Genomic DNA, 11,422 nt, shown 5'->3' on the forward strand with positions numbered 1-11,422 from the left:
GCGGGGCTGTGCAAGTGATGGGAGGAGCTTAGTAAGGGGTGGCTCTTTGCAGGTGAGGAGTGAAGCCTCGTAGGCGGGGATGAGCTGGGCCTTGGGGATGGGGCTTGCAGGCGATGGGGTGGAGCCAGTGGGGCGGGGCTGCAGGCAAGCTGAGCCTTGGGGGCGGGACTTGCAGCGAGAGGAGGGGCCTTGTGGGGGCAGGGCTGGCAGAAGAGGGTGGGGCTTGGTGATGGACCGGGCTGTTGGAGTGAGGGTAGTGGCCTGGTCGGGGGCTGCCGGAAGCTGGGCCAGGTGTACAATGGTAATCCTCTCTGGACTTCGTCATGTGGCTCAGGCTGTGCCTAGCAGGGAGGCCAGCCCGATCGAGCTGCCGTCTGCACCCTGAGAGTGAGGGCTCCTTCCCCCAGCGCGGGTTAAAGTAGGGAGGCCGGTCCCCATCGAGGGTGGGGTCTCCACCCTTCCATCCTGACAGCGAGGGCTCCTTTCCCCAGCGCGGGTTAAAGCACCGTGTGTCCACCTGTGCAGTGGCTGGTCCAAATGTGCCCTGGAGGGCAGAAACCCTGGGTCCTGCCGCTGGTCCGGGGCGTCTGCTTCCCCTTCCTGCAGTTCCTGGGAGGGTCTGTGTGTCCAGGGGGCTCTGATCCCTGCCTCAGGACCACGGGTGAGGGGTCAAGATCGCCCACTTTGGAGCTGGCCGGGATCTTGGTTCTTTGGATCCTCGCTGTGTGGCTCTGGAGCAGTTCTGTCCTCAGGAGAGGGATCCTCACAGCCGCCTCTTGGACCCTAAGGAGAATTAATAGGACGACCCCCGGGTAGCTGCTCGTGGCCCTGTGCGGAGCCAGTCCTGTGTCTCCACCAGTTCCTTCCCTCTGTGCTCCCCCACACTGTCACATCGCCAGCCTTTATTTCCTTTTCCTTGGACCCAGGCAGCGAATGCCCAGCTGGCCTTGGCAGCCCCTTCTCTAATCTATCCTCAAATCACTTCCTGATGGACAGCACTGACCGGCCATTGGCGTGACCAAAACCCCACAAAATAGAACCCAACTTTCCTATTAAGCCGTGCAGAGCTGTCCCAGCCCTACTTCCCACAGGCTGTCCTCATTCACCATGGGATCCGTGGTTCTCACCTGGGGCTGGGGGTGCCCCTGGCATCCAGTGGGGAGTGTCAGGGATGTCCCTCCAGGCCCAGTACAGTCTCCCAGCCGGTGGCCAGCAGACAGCAGCACCCAGCCTGATGTCCCTGTGGCTTCCGGTTCCCCGAGGCCAACTGTGCTTTGCTGCCTCTTCGTCCTGTCAGACGGCTGCCCTCTCTCCACCTTCGCTGGTTAGCAGTGTTCCATCCATTAGAGCTCAAAGCACTGCCTCCCGGCAATGCAGCCCCTTCTCCTGGCCTGCCCTCTGCCTGTGCCCCGCCGTCTGCGCCATGTCTTCGCGGGCCCATCAGAGCGAGGCTCCCAAAGAAACGGAGCGGTTCCTGTTTGTGTCTCTGTCCCACCTTCTCTGGACCTGGCACCGTGCCCTTTGCCGACAGAGGTCTTGGGTTGATTGTAAGCAAAGCAGACAATTTGTATGGCTCTAAATGGCTGTGAACATGCTTGATTGGGGTATTTTAAAAATAATTGGATATGTAAACATTTGAGTGTGACACAGGTGGATTTTTGGGCGAATGGTCTTGTTCTTCAGGGAATAACCAGAGGCCCATCCACAAGGACCATTTCTGGCTGATTTATGGAACGCTGTTCTACCTGGTTAATTTTCAACGTTATCTCAGCCTGAGAGGTAGGTCAGCATGTGACGAAGTTCACTGGTTTGAATCCTAATCTGCTCCTTAGGAGCTGCACCTTCCATGCCTTCGTTTCTTCCTTGGTTAGGTAGGGAAGGTATGAGCTACCTCAGAGTTGTGAGTGAGGCCTGCATCGAGTGACCGCATTAAAGTGACAAGGACTGCACCCGGAGTGTTGATATTTAAAGACCTTTAAACATCGCGATGCCGCATTTTGGTACCCAGGTAAAACAGCAAAGTTATTTCAGATGCAGACACAGACCCTCGGTGAGGTGGGGGACTGATGGCAGGAGGTGGACCACCGACCCTGTAACGAGGGCGTGGTCTGTTCGAGGCTGAACGAAGTGCACATCATTGCATGTACCACGGAGGTCCCTCTCGTGAAGTCCTGGAAGGGTCCATGTGGCTGAGCCGTGTGGTCTGTCCATGACGTCCGGCAGGAGCAGAGCTTTCGGGTGCAGCCTTGCTCTTGTGCGCACAGCCCTCAACGGTCTCAAAAGTCTGAGGCTTAAAGCAGGCTTGGGGTTTCCTTACACCTCCTGGACATCTAATTTGCCTGGCAAACATGTTTTTCTTGGGTGTAAAGGTGAAGGAGTGGGTGATTCTGGTGAAAGTGTACTAATTACTGCACTTCTGGGTCAGTGGCGCTTGGTTGAAGACACTATCTGCCCTGGATGGACATCTCTGGGGTGGTGAGAACCAGTGGCTGGATGTCGTGGGGTTGCCAGGAAGATGCTAGCTTTTTCCTTTTTCCTCAGTAACAACACCCTACTTTGTTTAGGGAAGCAGCACACCCAGCTGAAAATCCAATTCTCTTGCACGGCAGAGCGGCTGGTGACACAGGTCCAGATGCTGGGATGCTGATGGGGGGTCCTGGAGTGGGAGGTGTCAGGAGACTTTCCCGACCCACAGCAGCCCTGGGCTCTTGTCCGGCCTTCTTGCCCGAGGCATGACCCCTGGAGGGAAAGCAGCTTCGGGGGCCCGAGGGCCAGAAGGCAGAGTCCTGGTGTGTGGGGCAGGCCTGGGCCAGGCTCCTCGGAGGATGTCACAGAGCTGCTGCCCATGAGGGGACCACCCACCTCTGAGCCCCATGCAGATTTTCCTCTGTAGCCGAGCGAAATCCTGGTACGGTGAGTGAGGCAGTCAGAGGCACCTTTTGTGGAAGGAGGACAAAGCTGGAGAGAAAGAGGTTTTCCTAAAGGCACAAGGCGCTGATACTGCATTAGGGATAATTCCTAGAAGTGTGGTTGCTGGTGGGTGGAAAACTGTAGCCAGAGAATAAGTGGGAATGGCCCTTGCTGGTATTTAACTGATTCGTTCACGGATGGTCTGAACAGTTCTAGTGAAAATAATATTTTGGACACAGATGTTTTCATCCTGCCTCACAAGCAGCATGACCGTGGGCTCTTCCATCCTTCCTGGGTGACAGTGAGGGTCTCAGGCCCTTCCGACCCTGTGTTAGCATTTCCCCAGGGTGTGTGTCCTGTCCTGAATAGGCTGGAATGCCTCTGGGTATAGCTGAGCCTCTTGAAAAGGGAAGAGTCATGTGACGTGCTCTGGGTGAACAGGAAAATGAGGGAGGACAGGGAGAGGGGCCCGGAGGTGAGGAGGATGGTGAGCAACACTGGGGACAGGGGACAGAGGGTAGCACCGGGGATGGGGGGACGGAGGGTAACTCTGGGAACAGGGCGGAGGGTAACACCGGGGACAGGGGATGGAGGGATGGAGGGTAACACCACTTCTCCAGGCTCCTTTGGGGGATGCTGCCGCCTCTCACACACCAGAGTGAAGTCAACAGGCTTCTGTCCCCAGGAGCCCCAGAGCCTGGCAGCTGGGATTGGCCCAGTATGAACCACCGTTCACTGGCTCTGCACCTTGGGACAGGCTCCCTGGTGTTTCCACCCTGTTTTCCCATCTGGACAGTGGAACCCTGAGTGTCCCCGTCACAGCTGTACCCAGAGCCCTGGACTCCAGCATGTCATAGGCACTCATTAGCGTTTCTTTTGTCGTGGTCCGCAGACGAAGTGGCTCTTTCTTTGTGTGTTCACAGCCCTCCTGCTCACTTTAGCTTCTGGGAACACTTTTTAACATAGCTTCGTATGTGGGGAGGACTCAAGTGATTAATTGAATGTTTTATCAGGTGCGGTTCTTCTGTTTCCTAGTTTTGACACTGGGAAACAATGTCCCCATTGGTGAATTTTCCAGGGACTCCTGTGGTCAGCCTCACGGTTTCACTCTGTCACTTTCTAATGCAGTACTCTTTGGGAGTCTTTTCAATTAAGCACCGTCATTTAAAAATAAGTTTTATAATATGCAGTTTCAGATTAATTCTTTACCTTTGTGTCTCAGGCAGTGGCTCCTCACCTGTGAGTCGTCAGAAAGTTTCACGCAGTTTTCCAGGGCGGCCTTTGCATTTACTGGAACTATTAAGAGCTCCTTCCTGCTTCCCGTGATTGACACGCAGTGCACGTGAGGCCGTGCGTGGCTTAGCGTCTTCTGCGGGTTTACAGGGCACTTTCTGTTCTTCCCCACGCCGGCTCTGCTGTGCCGAGTATTCGCTGCGGGCAACGGTCACACTGTCTGGCACAGGCCACCGGGCAGACTTCACGTAGTGGAGCCTGCAGAATGGCAGAGCCCGGCCTCCTCGCCGCCCTTCACAGGGAGCAGAAAGCGCAAGCCTGTGATCAGAGCTGTGCTAGCCCAGAAAGCCTCCGAACAGGTTGAATTGAGGAATCGGCTCCTACCAACTGCCCATGTTTAGGATGTGTTTGAGTGTTTGTGATTTTTCCTGCACTGAAGCTACTGGGCTGGCTCTGAGTCACCGTCACGGGACTTCACTTGCCCCCAACGGGAAGCGGCGGGGGTGGAGGGCCGCACAGAGGCTTGCCGCCGTGATAATGAAGGGCTTGTCGCCTCTTGGGACAGCGAGTTCAAGCTCTTCGTAATTGTCAGCGTAAAGAGTGACCTGCTGAGGACACGGCTATAATTCAGGGTGGCATGGTTGATTGTCATCGTTGATATCAGGTGCCTGCCTCTAAAATGACGGTACCCGTAGTGCGGCTCCAGGAGGGCAGCTCCTGCCAAACACACGTGCTCCTGGGCCCCTGCAACCAAGCTCGTGCTGCCAGCCACGCCTGCAGCTGTGGGTGCAGCGGGATCCTCATGGCACTGAGCGCCTCCGTCCTTTGCTTGTGAGGCCCAGCCCTCCGTCCCACCTGGTCCCCAGTGCGGCTCCTCCCTGTGTTCTCCCAGCCCCGTGCAGACCTCCGTCTTCACAGCTTCCCTAGTTTTCTCGTGGGCGCCCCAGGTGGGTGCCTGGGCAAGGTTCTTGTGTTAGTCGAGTTCTCTCCAGCCTTCCCTGGCTTGTGGCAACAGCAGGTCCCTTCAGATGAGTCAGCCAGCTGTGTGCCTGCATGTTCAGGATACCTATTAGGGGCCTTTCTCAGGTCAGAGCAAGACGGACTCTCACCTCCTCCGTGGAACTTTGGAGCCCGCCCTGGAGAGACTCCAGCCACGTCCAGAGGGGCCGCCCAGGTCCCCGCTGTCTGGTGGGAGTGACTTCTGAGCCACTCGAGGCCCCACTTTGTGTTCCTGCACCCCACAAAGCCACTTAAAGCGCCATGTTCTGATGCCGTGTGCCTCTGGAGTGTGGCACACAAGCCTGGACGGGGATCTGAGCGGTCGCTGCCTTCCTCAGGCTGCGCTTGTGTTTTGGGTCCCCTGGAGCACTCGTGGCTGTGATTCTCACCGCTGTCTGGGCTCCCCTAGACAGTCTCACCCGCAGCCTGAGGGCCACATCGGCAGCCACTGAGGAGCCGGCAGGTCCGGCGTTGGTCTCACTCAGTCCTTCTCGACTTTGGTGACAGAGGAGACAGCAAAGCTTCAGCTGGGAGCCCCAGGCCTTCTCTGCTTGGGGCCTTGGAACTGAGATAGCACAGATCCTGCCATCCACATGCTGGGGGCCCCGCTGTGCCGCTCCCTCCTCTGGTCAGGGGCCGCGCCCTTGGGTTGGGCAGCTCCGGGTCCTCGCACTCAGGGGCTCAGGGTGGGTGTTGGATGCAGAGAGGAGAAGGGCGGCGGTTTGAGCCCAACTGTGTTGGTTTCATCTTCTGCCTTTTGTCCCTAAGTACCTTTGCAAAGTTTTCCAAATGAAAACTCAGAAGGTAATTTTAATGACTGGAATCTGTGAATTCCATGGAAGCCAAGTCTGTCCACCTCTTTCAGCCACCTCACTTCTCCCCATTGGGGCTGATTTTGGCAGCATTCATAGGGGCAGGGACGCAAGGGGTGGTGGCCAGCCCTCAACCCTGCATTCCTCCCCTCCTCCCCTCAGCGCCACAGCATTTCGGTGTCATCCCCTTCCCTGCACGCGTCCTCATGAAAACCAAGTGTGGCTGGAGGGAGACGCCTGCGCCCGCTCCCGTGACCTTCCCGGCCAGCTCGGCTGCAGCGGCCCCTCGGCAGGCATCTGTCTGGTGCTGCCTCCGTGCTCCTCCCGTCACCTGACGCTCGTGCTCCTGAATCTTCACGCGTGTGCTCCGTGCAGCCACGTCACAGGCTCCCTGGAAATGGAGACAGTGTCTCACGCCGGTCAGAAGGCTCTTCTCTGTCCACTGAATAGTCCAACACGGAATCATTCCTCTATTATTATTTATGCTTTGTTATGTAGAACTGGAATGAAGAAAAAGTGAATTTAGACATTACAGCCCTCAGGTTGAAGCTGGGTAATTGCATTAGGGAATTAAATGAGAGCATTTGAGCTTCTTGAGTCCTAATTCTACATCTTCGTATCCCCATTACCCCCTACCCAGTGTCTAACACAGCTCTTGGTCTAGGATTTTCTTGATAAATGCTTATTGAATTGAACTGGACTGAGTTTAACATTCCCACCCAGAGTTAGAAGCCAGTCCCTGAGCAAATTGCATTGAGAACGTGAGTTTGACGTTACTGTGGTAAGGGGTATCCTACACAACATAATTCCTAGTCAATATCAGGTATTTAGTCAAATAGACTTAAGTATAGAGAGGCATTGGCCCATCTGGCAAAAGGGCAAGGCACGGTGCTTTAGATCCAGGTCCGCAATATCAACTATGAAAATAAAATGTTGTCAACTCCAATTACAGCCCTGTCCTCAGCTGGTCACTGTTTACACTAACAATTATAAACAGCTTGAACTTGCTGTCCTGAGAGGCAACACACCCTCCATTCTCTCTGCAGTGCAGCTGCCTTGGTGGATGGAACATGCCCCTCTTCCCTCCCTCCCTCCCTCCCTCCCTCCCCCCCTTTCTCCCTCCCTTCCCTTCCTATCTCCCTCCCTACCCCTCCTCTCTCCCTCCCTACCCCCTCCTCTCTCTCTCCCTCCCCCTCCTCTCTCCCTCCCTCCCCCCTCCTCTCTCCCTCCCTCCCCCCTCCTTCTTCCTGTCTTCTCTCACCTTTCTCCCTCCACCTTCTCTCCTGGGTGAGGCACAGAAGAGAAGAGACCTCAGGAATCTTCTGCTTCATCCAAGCAGCTTGGGGGCAACATCAACAGCTGCAATTTGGCTGTCCCAGCAGGTGCCTCAGGGCAGCCTTTCTAATGGGAATCCTGGAATCATGTCTTTCCTTAATGTGTCCTAAAGGCTGGAGGACATGAAGTGAAACAATGCTCCATGCTCAGTCCTGTGATTTTGTGTATTTATTGGACTTACTTTGAAATTAAACTAAATGATACCCAAGGTAGAGCATTAAAAAAAGAAAAAACAGGCTACAGTGTTTGAAAAACAAACAAAATCATTTGGTTTGTTGGTTCTTAGACCTTCACAGGCTCCTAGGTCACACGTTTCAGTTTCTCAGTGAGTGACATTCTCTCCGGAAGCTGTGTCAGCCTCTTGTTTAATGATATCAGCCACAGCAGAAAGAAGCACTCCATAGGCCCCGTGCTCAGCACCTTGGCATGAGCTCCTGCCATCTTCTGTTCATGCTCATCACAGCTCTGTGCAGTGGGCGTCCTCCTGATCCATATGGGAGGATGGAGGATGGAGGCAGAAGGGTGAGTGACAGCAGGATCACATGAGGGGTGTCTCCCGAGGTAGGGAGGGGAGCCGGCCCAGGACCTCAGTGCCCATTGCATCTTTCCTCCTCCTCTTCTGCCTCTCCGTGACTGTTTAATTCAGACTGCAGGGACAGATGTGAGTATGTGCAGAGCGTGTGTGCACCCCTGGGGGTGCGTGCTTATATTGGCAGGAAGGGGTGTGAGCATGTACAGAGCGTGTGTGCACACCTTGGGGATGTGTGCTGGCATTGGCAGGGACAGATGTGTACAGAGCATGTGTGCACACCTCGGGGGTGTGTACTGTTGTCATGGACAGACGTGAGCGTGTACAGAGTGTGTTTGCACCCCCGGGGGTGTGTGCTGGTGTTGGCGGGGACAGATGTGTACAGAGCGTGTGTGCACACCTGGGGGTGTGTACTGGTATTGGCATGGACAGACATGAGCGTGTACAGAGCATGGGTGCACACCTGGGGGTATGTGCTTATGTTGTTTTGTAAGCGGAAAATATGTGGCCCATTGCGTCAGGCGGGATTGCGCCCATGCTGAGTCTGTCAGTAGCCCTTAGGTTGGGGTCTCCATCTCCCCAGATAGCACTGGAGTGTCTTGAGGTTTCAGATTCTTCCTCTCTGGGTACTTGGGCCTCCTCAGGACCAAACATCAGAACCAGCCAACTGCAAACTACAAGAACGTTCAAATACATCTTCAGTAGGAAAAACAAAAGCAACTGGAATAATTTTCCAACATGACCCTGTGGTTAAGCCGTTAGATACTCCAGCCAACAGATTGAGTCACTTTAAAATTCACACCATTTAAAATGGTTGTGAGAGTTGCAGAACTTTACTTCTAAACTTTGAAATAATTGAAGCGTTCTACTCCACTTGCTTACAACCTAGGGTTGGGGATAACTTTCAGTCCAAAGTAGCAACCTTCTAAATCCAGCTTAGATGTGAGGCTCCCACTGACACAGGAAGAGACAGTGGCCCTTGTTTATTCTCCTGTGTTCAGATACTTTGTCATTTCTTTTGTATCCTGATCATCACTTCTGCTTTTCCAATTCAAACTAAAGGGAGTTTAGTTCTGTTTTGGAGAAGCTGTAGTTAGTGGTTTCTTTTCATGGTTTGCTTAATCTCTTAAGTCTGGTGCTTGCATTTACCCAAATGGACTTTTCTTTAGTACAACAGTGCCGTAGCCCAGGGCTTCTCCCTCCATATCTGCTCCCCAGGAGGCCCCCTAGAAATGAGTGCTGGAGATCCAGCCCCTCTCCGTGTGCTGTTTTCTTTGAGTCCAACGTAGGTTTGGCTCAGAGAAGAAAACGGGCCTCCAGGTTAGGTGCCTCTGATTGCTTGCTTGTGAAATGTTTAATGATAAGGCGCCTTCCAAACTAATTTTACACATTGATAGCTGTAGCTTGAAGTATCACTGCAGTCATAAGAACAAGAACACTCCCATAAAGTAGATAGGCAGAAAAAGCCATAAAAGTTTAATAAAGTGCAAATAAAATGGTGTTGTAAGAATGTACAGTGGGAAATGCTCTCAGTCCAGATAGATCGGCTGTGGCGTCCTCCTGTAAATACATTCAGCCACATGTGGCCCTGATCGCAATCACTACTGTGAATTGTGATCCGGAATGTTCTTGGGGTCCGATGCCTGGGCTGTGCCAGCAGCTGAGTCTGATTGGGCATCACGGCGGCGATGTGCTTAGCGCGGCCAGCTGGGCTGAGGGGTGGACACCCGTGCAGTCGCCACGTGCAGGCGTTATTCTGGTGATGGGGTTGCACGCGGAGCGGCTTGTCCACCTGGGCTACTTAAAGTACCGGGAACTGAACCACGGGCGGGTGCGTCCCAACATAGGAGCTGCCTTTTTTTTTTTTTTTTTTTTTTTTTTTTTTTTTTTTTTTTTTTTTTTTTTTTTTTTTTTTTTTTTAAATCCAGGGCCCTCTGGCTCTGCAGACCCTGGCCGCCGGTCCCTGAGCCCATGGGGAGGCACCGGAGGGCTCTGCTGGGCCATGGAGGTCCCCGAACAGGTGGTCGCTCATTGCTTGTGCAGTGGTCCATGGCCTGTGAGTTTATTCCCGGCGTCTGTGTGGGTGAGGTTAACCAGTTCACAGCTGGGCACTTACCCCTTACACAGGTGACACTAGTTAAAGTGGAATCTATACTAGCTCGCACGGGAGTGCGTGAGATGCTGGGAGGTTGTGGAGGCTTGGCCATAGCACTGGAGCCTGGGTTCCTGACGTTCTGCGTCTTCCTGTTGGGCCATCAGGGCTGTTGTGGGTTCTGAAGACTGGTGGGTGCCATATGGACCAGGGGATGTGTGAAGCCTCTAGAGGCCACAGGAGGGAAGGAGATGTTCGCTTCCCCCAGAGCCAGCCCTGCTGACACCTGGGCGTTAGCTGGTGGGACCTGTTTTGGACTCCAGCTTCCAGAATTGTGAGAAAATAAGTCAGTGTTTAGGGCGCTAAATTTGGGGTGATTTAGTGGAGAAATAGAAAACTAGCCTACAAAGGTGCACGCATTGAAATGTGCTCTGTCCAGGTGTTCAGAGTGGCTTGAGGGGGATGGCATCAGGGTTCTGGGAACTGTGCAGTTTTACTGAAGGAAGGGGGCTTGCCACGCCTTTCCTCATGTAACTGAAGGTATGTATGCCTGCCACACCGCCCAGGAGACGGGGACTAGAATTCTGACTTTATTTTATTTTTTTATTTTTTTGAGATAGAGTCTCGCTCTGTTGCCCAGGCTGGAGTGCAGTGCCCGGATCTTGGGTTTATACCATTCCCCTGCCTCAGCCTCCCAAGTAGCTGGGACTACAGACGCCCACCACCACGCTTGGCTAATATTTTGTATTTTTTAGTAGAGATGGGGTTTCACCGTGTTAGCCAGGATGGTCTCGATCTCCTGACCTCGTGATCCACCCGTCTTGGCCTCCCAAAGTGCTGGGATTACAGGCTTGAGCCACTGCGCCCGGCTTCTGACTTTATTTCTTATGGGAACCAAGCCACAGTCAGAAAACGGTGAGGGCTGAAAGGAGCTTCCTACAGCCTGAACTGGGAAAAGAAATCGCAAGTAGTTTGTGTTTTTCTACACAGACCTGTCCTTTCAGATTTTGTTAAGTTCTGGAAAAAGGGAGAAGCCAGGCACACCTCGGGGAGGGACAGTGTTTCTGCAGGTGGTGCGGCTTCAGCCTGAACATGGCCGTGTGGTTGGGAGGCTCAGAAACTGCCCTCCAAGGGCACTCATCTGTTCCTTATTGCACTAATACCGCGTTTACAGAAATCCACAGAAATTACAGAGCAGTGCGGGAGGTCTCTGGATGGGTTTGTGTGGGCTGAGGTCACGGGGTGTTGTCCCAAGTGCTTATCCTGATCTGGCAGAGGCTCTGTTCCGAAATAATTATTCCACAGTTTCAGAGCCTGTATCTGAGGGATAATCTTTTAACTTTGTTGCATAAAAGCAAACAAAGTATGTTTTTGAGGGTCTAAAAATCCATTTAGTAGTCATAGCTGTAAACTCAAATATGGGGCTTTGGGATGGAGTGAAAACCGCCATCACCTGGCGTGGACGCTGCGTGGTAGTTTTAGCGTGGTGGCCTGCTCGTGCCTTGAGCTCCA

The 11,422-nt window shown here is 53.7% G+C and overlaps 1 pseudogene; it reads left to right on the forward strand.

Annotated features, from left to right (window-relative positions):
- Window positions 1–818: 818 nt before the first annotated feature.
- On the forward strand, window positions 819–7,025 carry LOC140711181 (uncharacterized; annotated as a pseudogene).
- The last annotated feature ends 4,397 nt before the right edge of the window (window positions 7,026–11,422 follow it).

The sequence above is a fragment of the Chlorocebus sabaeus genome, unplaced genomic scaffold (genome assembly GCF_047675955.1).
Source record: "Chlorocebus sabaeus isolate Y175 unplaced genomic scaffold, mChlSab1.0.hap1 unalloc_scaffold_255, whole genome shotgun sequence".
Lineage (NCBI taxonomy): Eukaryota > Metazoa > Chordata > Mammalia > Primates > Cercopithecidae > Chlorocebus > Chlorocebus sabaeus.